Source organism: Corvus kubaryi, unplaced genomic scaffold, assembly GCF_017639235.1.
Source record: "Corvus kubaryi isolate FWS band 111438036 unplaced genomic scaffold, C.kubaryi_AGA036_p1.0 37385, whole genome shotgun sequence".
Taxonomy (NCBI): Eukaryota; Metazoa; Chordata; class Aves; order Passeriformes; family Corvidae; genus Corvus; species Corvus kubaryi.
Genome location: NW_024581127.1, coordinates 6,765,395 through 6,773,803, shown reverse-complemented (window position 1 = coordinate 6,773,803; position 8,409 = coordinate 6,765,395). Strand labels below are relative to the sequence as shown.

The following is an 8,409-nucleotide window of genomic DNA, read 5'->3' as shown; positions in this document are numbered from 1 at the left end:
ACAAGTACCAGGAAAAGCCTCTTCAGAGGCTTCACCCACTCTTAGAGACAGTAGGTCTTCAGAAACTCACAAAATTCCATTTTCAAAGGCATATATTTTACCACTTTGCCAATGAGAAGGATGATTGCCCTAGTGTTTGGGAAACTTCTATCTAACCTATATTTATTAATGGTCAGTTTGTGTTCTTTTTTTTTTTTTTTTTTTTTTTTTTTTTTGTTGAGACTAACAGTCTTCAGCTTTGTTTGATGTTTACTGCCATTGCATATTCATAGACAGAAATCATATTTCCCCTCACTCCTTATTCTGGTGGGCCAAACAGGTCAAGTTTCTTTAATTTTTCCCATATAAGAAAGGGTAGTACTGACCACTGTAATGCATTTTCAGGGTTTCTTTTTCAGTTGTAATTGACCTTTTTAAATAGCAATGTCCTAAATGGTAATCAGGATTGTGGATGGGATGATTAAAAAAAGGAGCTATAGAATGAGAAATACAAAACTTAGGAAAGGAGATTTTCCACATAGCTTTACTGCAATTTTATGATTGTTTTCTCCAGACAGACCTTTAAGCGTACACATCTGTGAGAGACATCTCCTCTCTGACACTGAAGGAGGCTTTTTGCAAGCACTTTAGCCACTCTCTAAAAGTTCATTAAACTGTTAATTGAATCCAATTCATATTATACAAAGCCTCTGTTTTTATTTCTGTTTCAGTCAAATAGAACTCTAGCTTTTCCTGCTTCCAGATTATAAATTGCCTTGTCACTGAAGCATCAGAGAGGCAACAGGGAGGATGGAGTTTTTCATTTTGTCCCATAGCCTCTGCTGGAAGGAACACTAGCTTCAGATCCTAAAATCTTTTGACTACCCACGGAGAGGTAAGTGCAGAAAGAACATCAAGCAAAGCTATTCCTGAAGCAATTTAGCTCTTTGTTTATCGAATGGTTGAAATAATAGAGTACATTATGCAGAAAGGCCTTGATTGATATACAGAGGCATTATATCTCAGTGCCACAACTCAGTCTCACCCTCCAATACAGGCTGATGTGGTTTATTTTTGTGTTACTTATTCAGTGAGCTTTCTGCCTTATCATCTGGTATTGAAATATGACTTCGAGAACAAAAAGGTTTGAAAATAACTTTGAGAGTGAATTAAAAGGGACGAATCCAAATCTGTTGAAGTTTTATTCAGCAGTGAATAGCTTATGAACAAATTTAATGGCCCTGCCTGCAATCACTTCATACTTTTTGGTAAATATCTATGGTTTTTCTATGGAATTCCTTCCTAATATATTAATAGTGTGTTGGTGAATTTCTGTTTTGTTATTTAGTTGCACAAGAAGAATGTCTGGCATGGAAAATTTTGTCATCTGATTTGGGAAGGCAGCCCATGATCCCAGGATAATTCTTCATATTTTTCTCTTGCCTCATCCTTTCATCACAGAAAAGGAAAAAATACTATCTCACTCTCTTGGATGATACTTCTTTCTTCATATATTACATGTAAGGATTATTTTCTGTTTTTCTGCTGTGTCTATGCAAGGATATTGAACAAAGCCTATTCAAAATAATATAAAAAATGAATACTTAGATATTAGTATTGAATTAATCCTTATTTGAGTAGTTTAATGGCAGAATGAATGCTGAACATAGCTAGGTATTTTTCCTTTGCTTTGAAAACAAATACTTGCTTTGGTTTCAGCTAAAGTAGGCACGAGGCAGAAAAACACTACAGGCATGAGAGAGAATTGTTTACAGGTTTAAGTCTTTTCAACACTGCAGTCCTACTCATAGCATGTATCTCCTCTTGTTTTCAGAATTACAGTGTAACATCAGGACAAGTTGAGAACTAAGATCACACTGTAGTGGTGTTTTTCTTCAAAACAAATATATTTTAAAAGAAAACTATTGTTAGCGAGGCCAAACCAATATGTATGGTTTTATATTTCAGTACATTTTACGCAAAAAGAGATAGCAAATGCAGAGTTTTTGTATGAAACTTGCATGTTTCAACAGGTATGATGTGACAACTGATGAATCTTAGCCATCAGAGATGGTTTGGTAGGAAAGATCGAGATGGAGATGTTGATGTTGAGAAACAGAGAAAATAAGATCTAACTTGTAATCTCTTTCCCTTAAGTAGCTGCAGAGTTATGAGTTAAATATGGAGCATCAGTTTTGTCAGATTAAAATGCAGCTAGGTTACAAATATTTTGAGACAGATCTCAAGGTCTCTCTTATAATGTCTCAAAATCTTCCCAGACATAATTTTCAGGACGAGAATAATAAACAATATGTGCATTGGCTAATACATTCACTGGCAGGGATACACTCAGCAGGAGTGAGACACATGCCTTGCTGATTGTCACTGTACAGTGTGTAAGTATACTGATAGGTGAGAAACATTAAAAAAACCCCAACCAAACAAACCAAAATGTGCTTTTTCATTTTACATAGACATTCTACACCAAAATTACTTGCACTCTGAAAATAAACACATACACTGTTGATTCAAGCTCTAATTTACATTCAGGTATCTCTGCTGCTCTTGAAAATAGTTTCCTGCTCTTACCAGAGAAAACATTTCTGTACCAAAGAAAGGATGTTTGTATTAGAGAAAGCAAAAGACACTGTATTCCACTGTGGATAATTAACAAAATGTTTATTTTTAAAAATTGATGGTAGTTTACAGATCTATTAACATTTTAAATGGCTCTTATTAAAAAAAAAAAAAGCACCAAATTATTTTATAGATGCCATGAAGCAGCTATGATCTATTATACAGGAAGACTTATTCTGCTGCAGTTTGCTGGTATGCACATGAAGTTGAGAGAGCTAGACCGAAATAAAAACTGTGATTAAACCAAGGAAAAGTAATCATAAGAGACAATGTTGCAATAACAGTGCAGGAAATCTCAACATGAAACTGTGTATAAGTGACAGATGACTTTATTTTAAAATTAAATGAAACTTGAAAAACACTGTGATCCTCCCAGATCACTCTCTCATACTCACATGTTCACAAACACCAAGATGCTGGTATCCAGGTGATCTGTCTAAGAGAAGATAGGAGATGAGACATCAGTTTGTGGGTTGTCCTCTTGATGTTTTTGGATTCTTCTTAGGTTAATAACCATACACTTTCCTTGAATGGGGCTTTTTGTTCCTTTAGAAAATAACCACAATAACTCTCTTCACCTTGTCCCACCTCTGTGAGCACCAGGATTTAATCATTGTCTTTCCTGTCTCCACCTGAATGCCGTGTGAAGTCCAGCCTGAATGTGTGATAGGATTTTAATGATCTGTTAATACCACATGCATCTGTGCCTGCTCATCATATAGCTTTTTCCTGTCTTTATCTTCCTGGTGTTTCCACAGCTGTGTTTTCTCAGCCATTGTCCATTCATACTAATTTTAACATATCTATTAAAATTCTCTACATAATTAAACTGTAACTATAACACATTATAATTAAACTGTAACTATAACACATTTACAGTATATGTTATATAGTAACATATACTGGTACTATAACACATTGTGTCTCTCCTCTCTGGTGTCTGAACTCCATGAATTCAGGTTCATGGAACTTGGATGCTAATTTAATTACTTTAGGCCTTTCGTGATTCTTACAACATCAATATTTAGAATCTAGAAGTAATAAATTACAGCAAACTTTTCTTGCTTTTCTTGTTTTTCTTGCTAACCTCTAGGCTGCATGAATAACAGGATGCGTGCCCACAGTCAAACTGCCATGAAACTGTTCTACAAACCATAACTGTGTCCAGGGAGACAAGGTTAATTTTGTACAAACACATACAGAAGAAACTGGACATTTTGTCAAGAACTTTTCCTATGTATTCTTCAGAACAAAACCCCTTCTAGTGTATTTTTGGATGTATTGGGCTGTTTCTGTGACTGGTACTTTCATTTATAGCACAGCCAGTGTGCTGTAAAGATGTCTTACTGTACATGAGAAATGGAACTCTATTTCTATTCAAGAAAGTCCATTCAGAACAAGTACCATACCCAGTTCATATCCATGTTTATCCTGTCCTAACATAATGTATAGGACACAGGTAAAAAGAGGAAATACTAAGACTTCAAAGAATCTTCCATCTTTTCTAAATTCTTTGACAAAGCCAAGAAACCACAGTAATTGCTCAGATTGTACAATCCAGTAACAGAAGACTGTCACTAGCCTTGCATTCCCAGAATATAAACAGTCTTTCACACTTGTGACTTTTTTTAAGTTAAAAAGATAAAAAGCATGGACTTCTTTGTATATATAGATGTATTTGGAACCAACAGTAATGCTTGAATTGAGGTCCTTTTCTTTTGAAAGAGGCTTTTTGCCTGTCCAATTTACTTTTCCTTTCTGAATACACCACTACCAAATGTACTGATTTTCTGCAATGTACTGCAAAGCCTCTTTCATCCCTTCCCCCGGATACAAGAGAAACTGTGCTGCTAGTGCATGATGCATATTTTAGAACTTTATTTGATACCTGGAACATTGGAGGAATGACATTTCATTGAAAGGATGAGAAATATATTGCTGTTTTGTTGGTGAGATTGTTACTTAAAGAACTGTAAGGGCACAGGCTGGTCACCTGTTCAGTTCTGTAAATCTAAATAAGTAAAATAAAATTTAAAAAAATAGTCTAAACATGCCACTACAGTTTCAGAAAATCCTTCATATACATTCTGGGTGTAAAGGTTCAAGCCAAACAAGTTTTTTTTTTCTTGTATTCTGCTCAATTCAACCATCAAGCAAATGACCAAGTCTGTCACAGCATAGGTATCACATGCATTCATACATATATTATTTTCATATAATGCACTACTAATAAATACTTGTTACTGTGCCTATTTAGTGTGTATATGTTGCATAAATGTAGTCTGTAAATATTCACATTCAATTTAATCAGTACAAATCTGAGCTGCAAATTCCAGATCTAAATAAATAATTATTAAATTGGCAGCAAATTAGTATTTGACAAGAGGTAAACAGATTTGATGTTTTTACGTTGTCATGCCATTTAAGCGGCTTTATATGTTAATTGAATACCAAAGTTTTTTTATTTACTGCTAAATTGATTGCTGTTACTCTATAGCTTGTCATGAAGCATCTCTTGGAGATCTTTGAAAAACAGTCAAGGATAATTTAAAATCAATTAGCTGAATAGAGAATAATTATCCTTTTTCCTGTCTAGAAAATAAGGTTCTACAACCATGGAAATGCATCATGTTTTGTAACTACAATCTATTCCTAGAAATGGAATGCTAGTCGCACAAGCAAGGAAAAAGAAATTTGATCAAGGATAATTTTATAATATTAATTTATTGGATGACTCCTCTTAGATCTGTTGTGAAAAGTTAGATGATGAAATACAAACACTGTCCACACTGATGCTGACATCTGATCTGTAAAGATATGTTTTCCTATAAGAGGGCACTCTTTTCTTGCCATGCTCTCAAAGCCTGATGTTGTTTCTACATGTAATGTAACCTAACACAACTACCTGATCATAAATTGTAAGTGGAAACTTTTTTTGTGATATCACCTGCTCTATAAGGTAGTGACAACTCAAAGTCTGCATTTTAGAGAAGTAGATATCTATAAGAAAAAAAGGAAATTTTGTTCAAAAATCTCTGCAAGGAGCTTATTATTGCAAATTTTTTATTAATGAACTTCTCTATATAAATAATTTTTCAGAGTAAAATGAGAAATAGATATGTAATACAAGGGTAGAAATAAAATCAGATTTAAATATGCAGTGAGATTTCCCTTCTACCTCTTCTTAAGTAAAAAATTCAAAAATAAAAGGCAAAACCTCAAAAAAAAACCATATCAAAGCAAAACAAAACAAAAAGGAGCAAAAGTTGAAGCAAATAAAGTTACACATGTAATATAAAATACAATATCTTTTTCATGGTCTGATCTTATAGCAAGAAACCTTGAAAAATCATTATTCTAGATTTCCAGGATTTTGCATCAGTTCCAGCACTAGGCTTGAAGTTCAGACTGTTAAAATGAATAGGTGTTAAGCCATCTCTGAACTGTAAAACATAGTTGTATTCATCCACAGAGCCACAGCAGGATGTGTGTGAAAAACACACGTGTGAAAATGTGTATTTAATGGAACCCACATATATAAATCTTTCAAATACAAATAGGAAGGAAAAAAACCCTCTTCTGTGTATTCCTGAATTAAATCTATATAAAATGGAATCGGACTGAGAGGATGTATCAGTAAGGTAAAGTGAAATGCATTACAGGAATGCTACAATTTCACTCGAAAGAGAAAGAATAAATTCTGGAAATTTAAATTCAAGGCAAATCTTAATAGAAATCTAAGCCTCAGAAGGACACAGCTAATGCACTCAGATAACCTTAACTCTGCCCATTAGGAATCCTTTTAAACAATCAGGCAATTATTTTCCTGTAATTGTTTTTGCACAGTCCAATTAGATGAAACCATTTCTGTTAGATTGTTTTCATTTTTATTTTCTCTTATAGTGTCACTATAGTGTGAAATTAATGTTTCCCATATCACTCTGCATCTTAAGTCTTGTTTACACATGGGAAAGTTTTGAAAAAAAAAAAAAACTCTCTATTGATGACACCAATTCAACTGAACAAATGCTGGCAGCACTGACAAAAGTCTTAGACAGCTCGCTGACTGCCAGTATCATTTCAGTCCTGCCTTAGTTAGGCTTGCTCCCAGCTGGGAGACCTGGCACCATGATGAAAAGGGTGTTTATTGTCTAGATCAGAGCTTTCTACTCTGCTACATTTAATTGCTGCAAGATGTCCTTTTTAGATAGGTGTCTTCAAAGTTGTTGCCAGACTGGTGATAGACAGTGATGGGTCCAAGACAATTTGAATAGTTTGGGCAACATAAAGAAAAACAGTAGCCTTCCCGAGTTTTTGAAAGTCTTGGGGATAGGTGTACACTCTGAAATAGAACATGATAATTTTCTGTCCTGCCTTTTTTTCTTGACATTACATTAACCTTTGAAGGAGTCCATTAAGATTTCATGTTAAAGGTGATGGCATATTTCCCATTCAGACTCTTATGTACACTAGGAATGCAAGGCTTACATTCAGGAAGGGTACAAAGTAATTTTGCTATTTCGTAGTAATCACCATAGAAATAACTACACTATTTCCTGGAAGCAGTTTAGCTAAACTATTCTCTGAGCTTCCTATTTTAACTTGTTTCCTATCCCAATGCTTTCCTCAGCTCATCACCCAGGACTGGATTCTCCTAAGCTTGCTTTATCACTGGGCTCCTTACTCTTTATTCTCCTTAATTCCTATACCCACTCAAGTTCCCACCAGAAGTTCCTGTCACCCTGCAAAAACCCCCAACTTCTGCTTCCTACTCGTCCTTTTCTCTGTCCCAAACCAGATGAGATGGAAAGGACAGCATGCTTTTAAGGAACCATCCATGTGTCATCCTTTCCATAAAGAAAGGATCCATCCTTTCCAATATGAACGATTCTGTAAGCATGGAAAACAGATGACCTGAAGCTTTGTTGACTTTTTTAGGATGCCATTACAAATGCACTTGCCTATTTTTCATTTCTGTGCTTGTATTTGTGTGTCACAGCTCCCTGGGTTGGTATGACAAAGCAACCATGTTTCATAGCTATTAGATGAATGTCAGAACTTGCAGGACTCACAGGAAAGTTTTCATTCTGATGTTTGCAGTGAGTATCCAAGTTTTCCAGTTTGTTGAGGTTTCCTAATTGCTGTCCTTTTTATGGTGTGGATCAGGTTTTAACATCATTGACTATGCCAAGAAATCTGTAATTCCACCATTTTTGTCCTACAGATGTCTGTTCTTACATTGAATGATGTAAGTAGGTATGTTATAATAAAACTAACTATAAAAATTCTTTCAACTGTTTTAAAGTTCACTTTCCTAAACAAAAATAATAAATACAACACTTTTATTTCCAGCAGCTAGAACTAATGAGTATAATTTACCAAAATTTTCCATGAATGATAGATGTAATTAAGTGGATTTGTGTTCTGCATACACACATTTTGACCATATTTGTCTCAGTTTTTCCTCATGTCCTGTATGATCTCAGTTGTCTTCTGATGTGAACTTCCAGTTTTCCTCCATGTGTCAAATAGTCTATCAGAGTAACCTCATCTCCCTGGAATGTTATTGCCTACACAAGAGAGAGAATTATGCCAAGCTGATTTTCAACATCTTGTGTTCACGGCCCACTTGTGCTGATTGGTCAGAGACAACAGATAACCCTTTAGTTCATACTGGTTTTAAAAATTATTTTCTCATGCTGAGCTCTTTAAGTCTCCTCAAACACAGATACTGTTTTTCACAAATCTTGTATAAGCTTCACAACTGGGAAATTTCTAAACCCCTGTTAAGTC

The 8,409-nt window shown here is 34.8% G+C and overlaps 1 long non-coding RNA gene across 1 annotated transcript; it reads left to right on the top strand.

Moving 5' to 3' along the window:
- The first annotated feature begins 738 nt into the window (after positions 1–738).
- LOC121668600 lies at positions 739–7,904 on the top strand. Its single transcript, XR_006017482.1, has 3 exons — positions 739–874; positions 1,328–1,499; positions 3,710–7,904. It is a non-coding gene; the product is annotated as an uncharacterized LOC121668600 (long non-coding RNA).
- Positions 7,905–8,409: the final 505 nt, after the last annotated feature.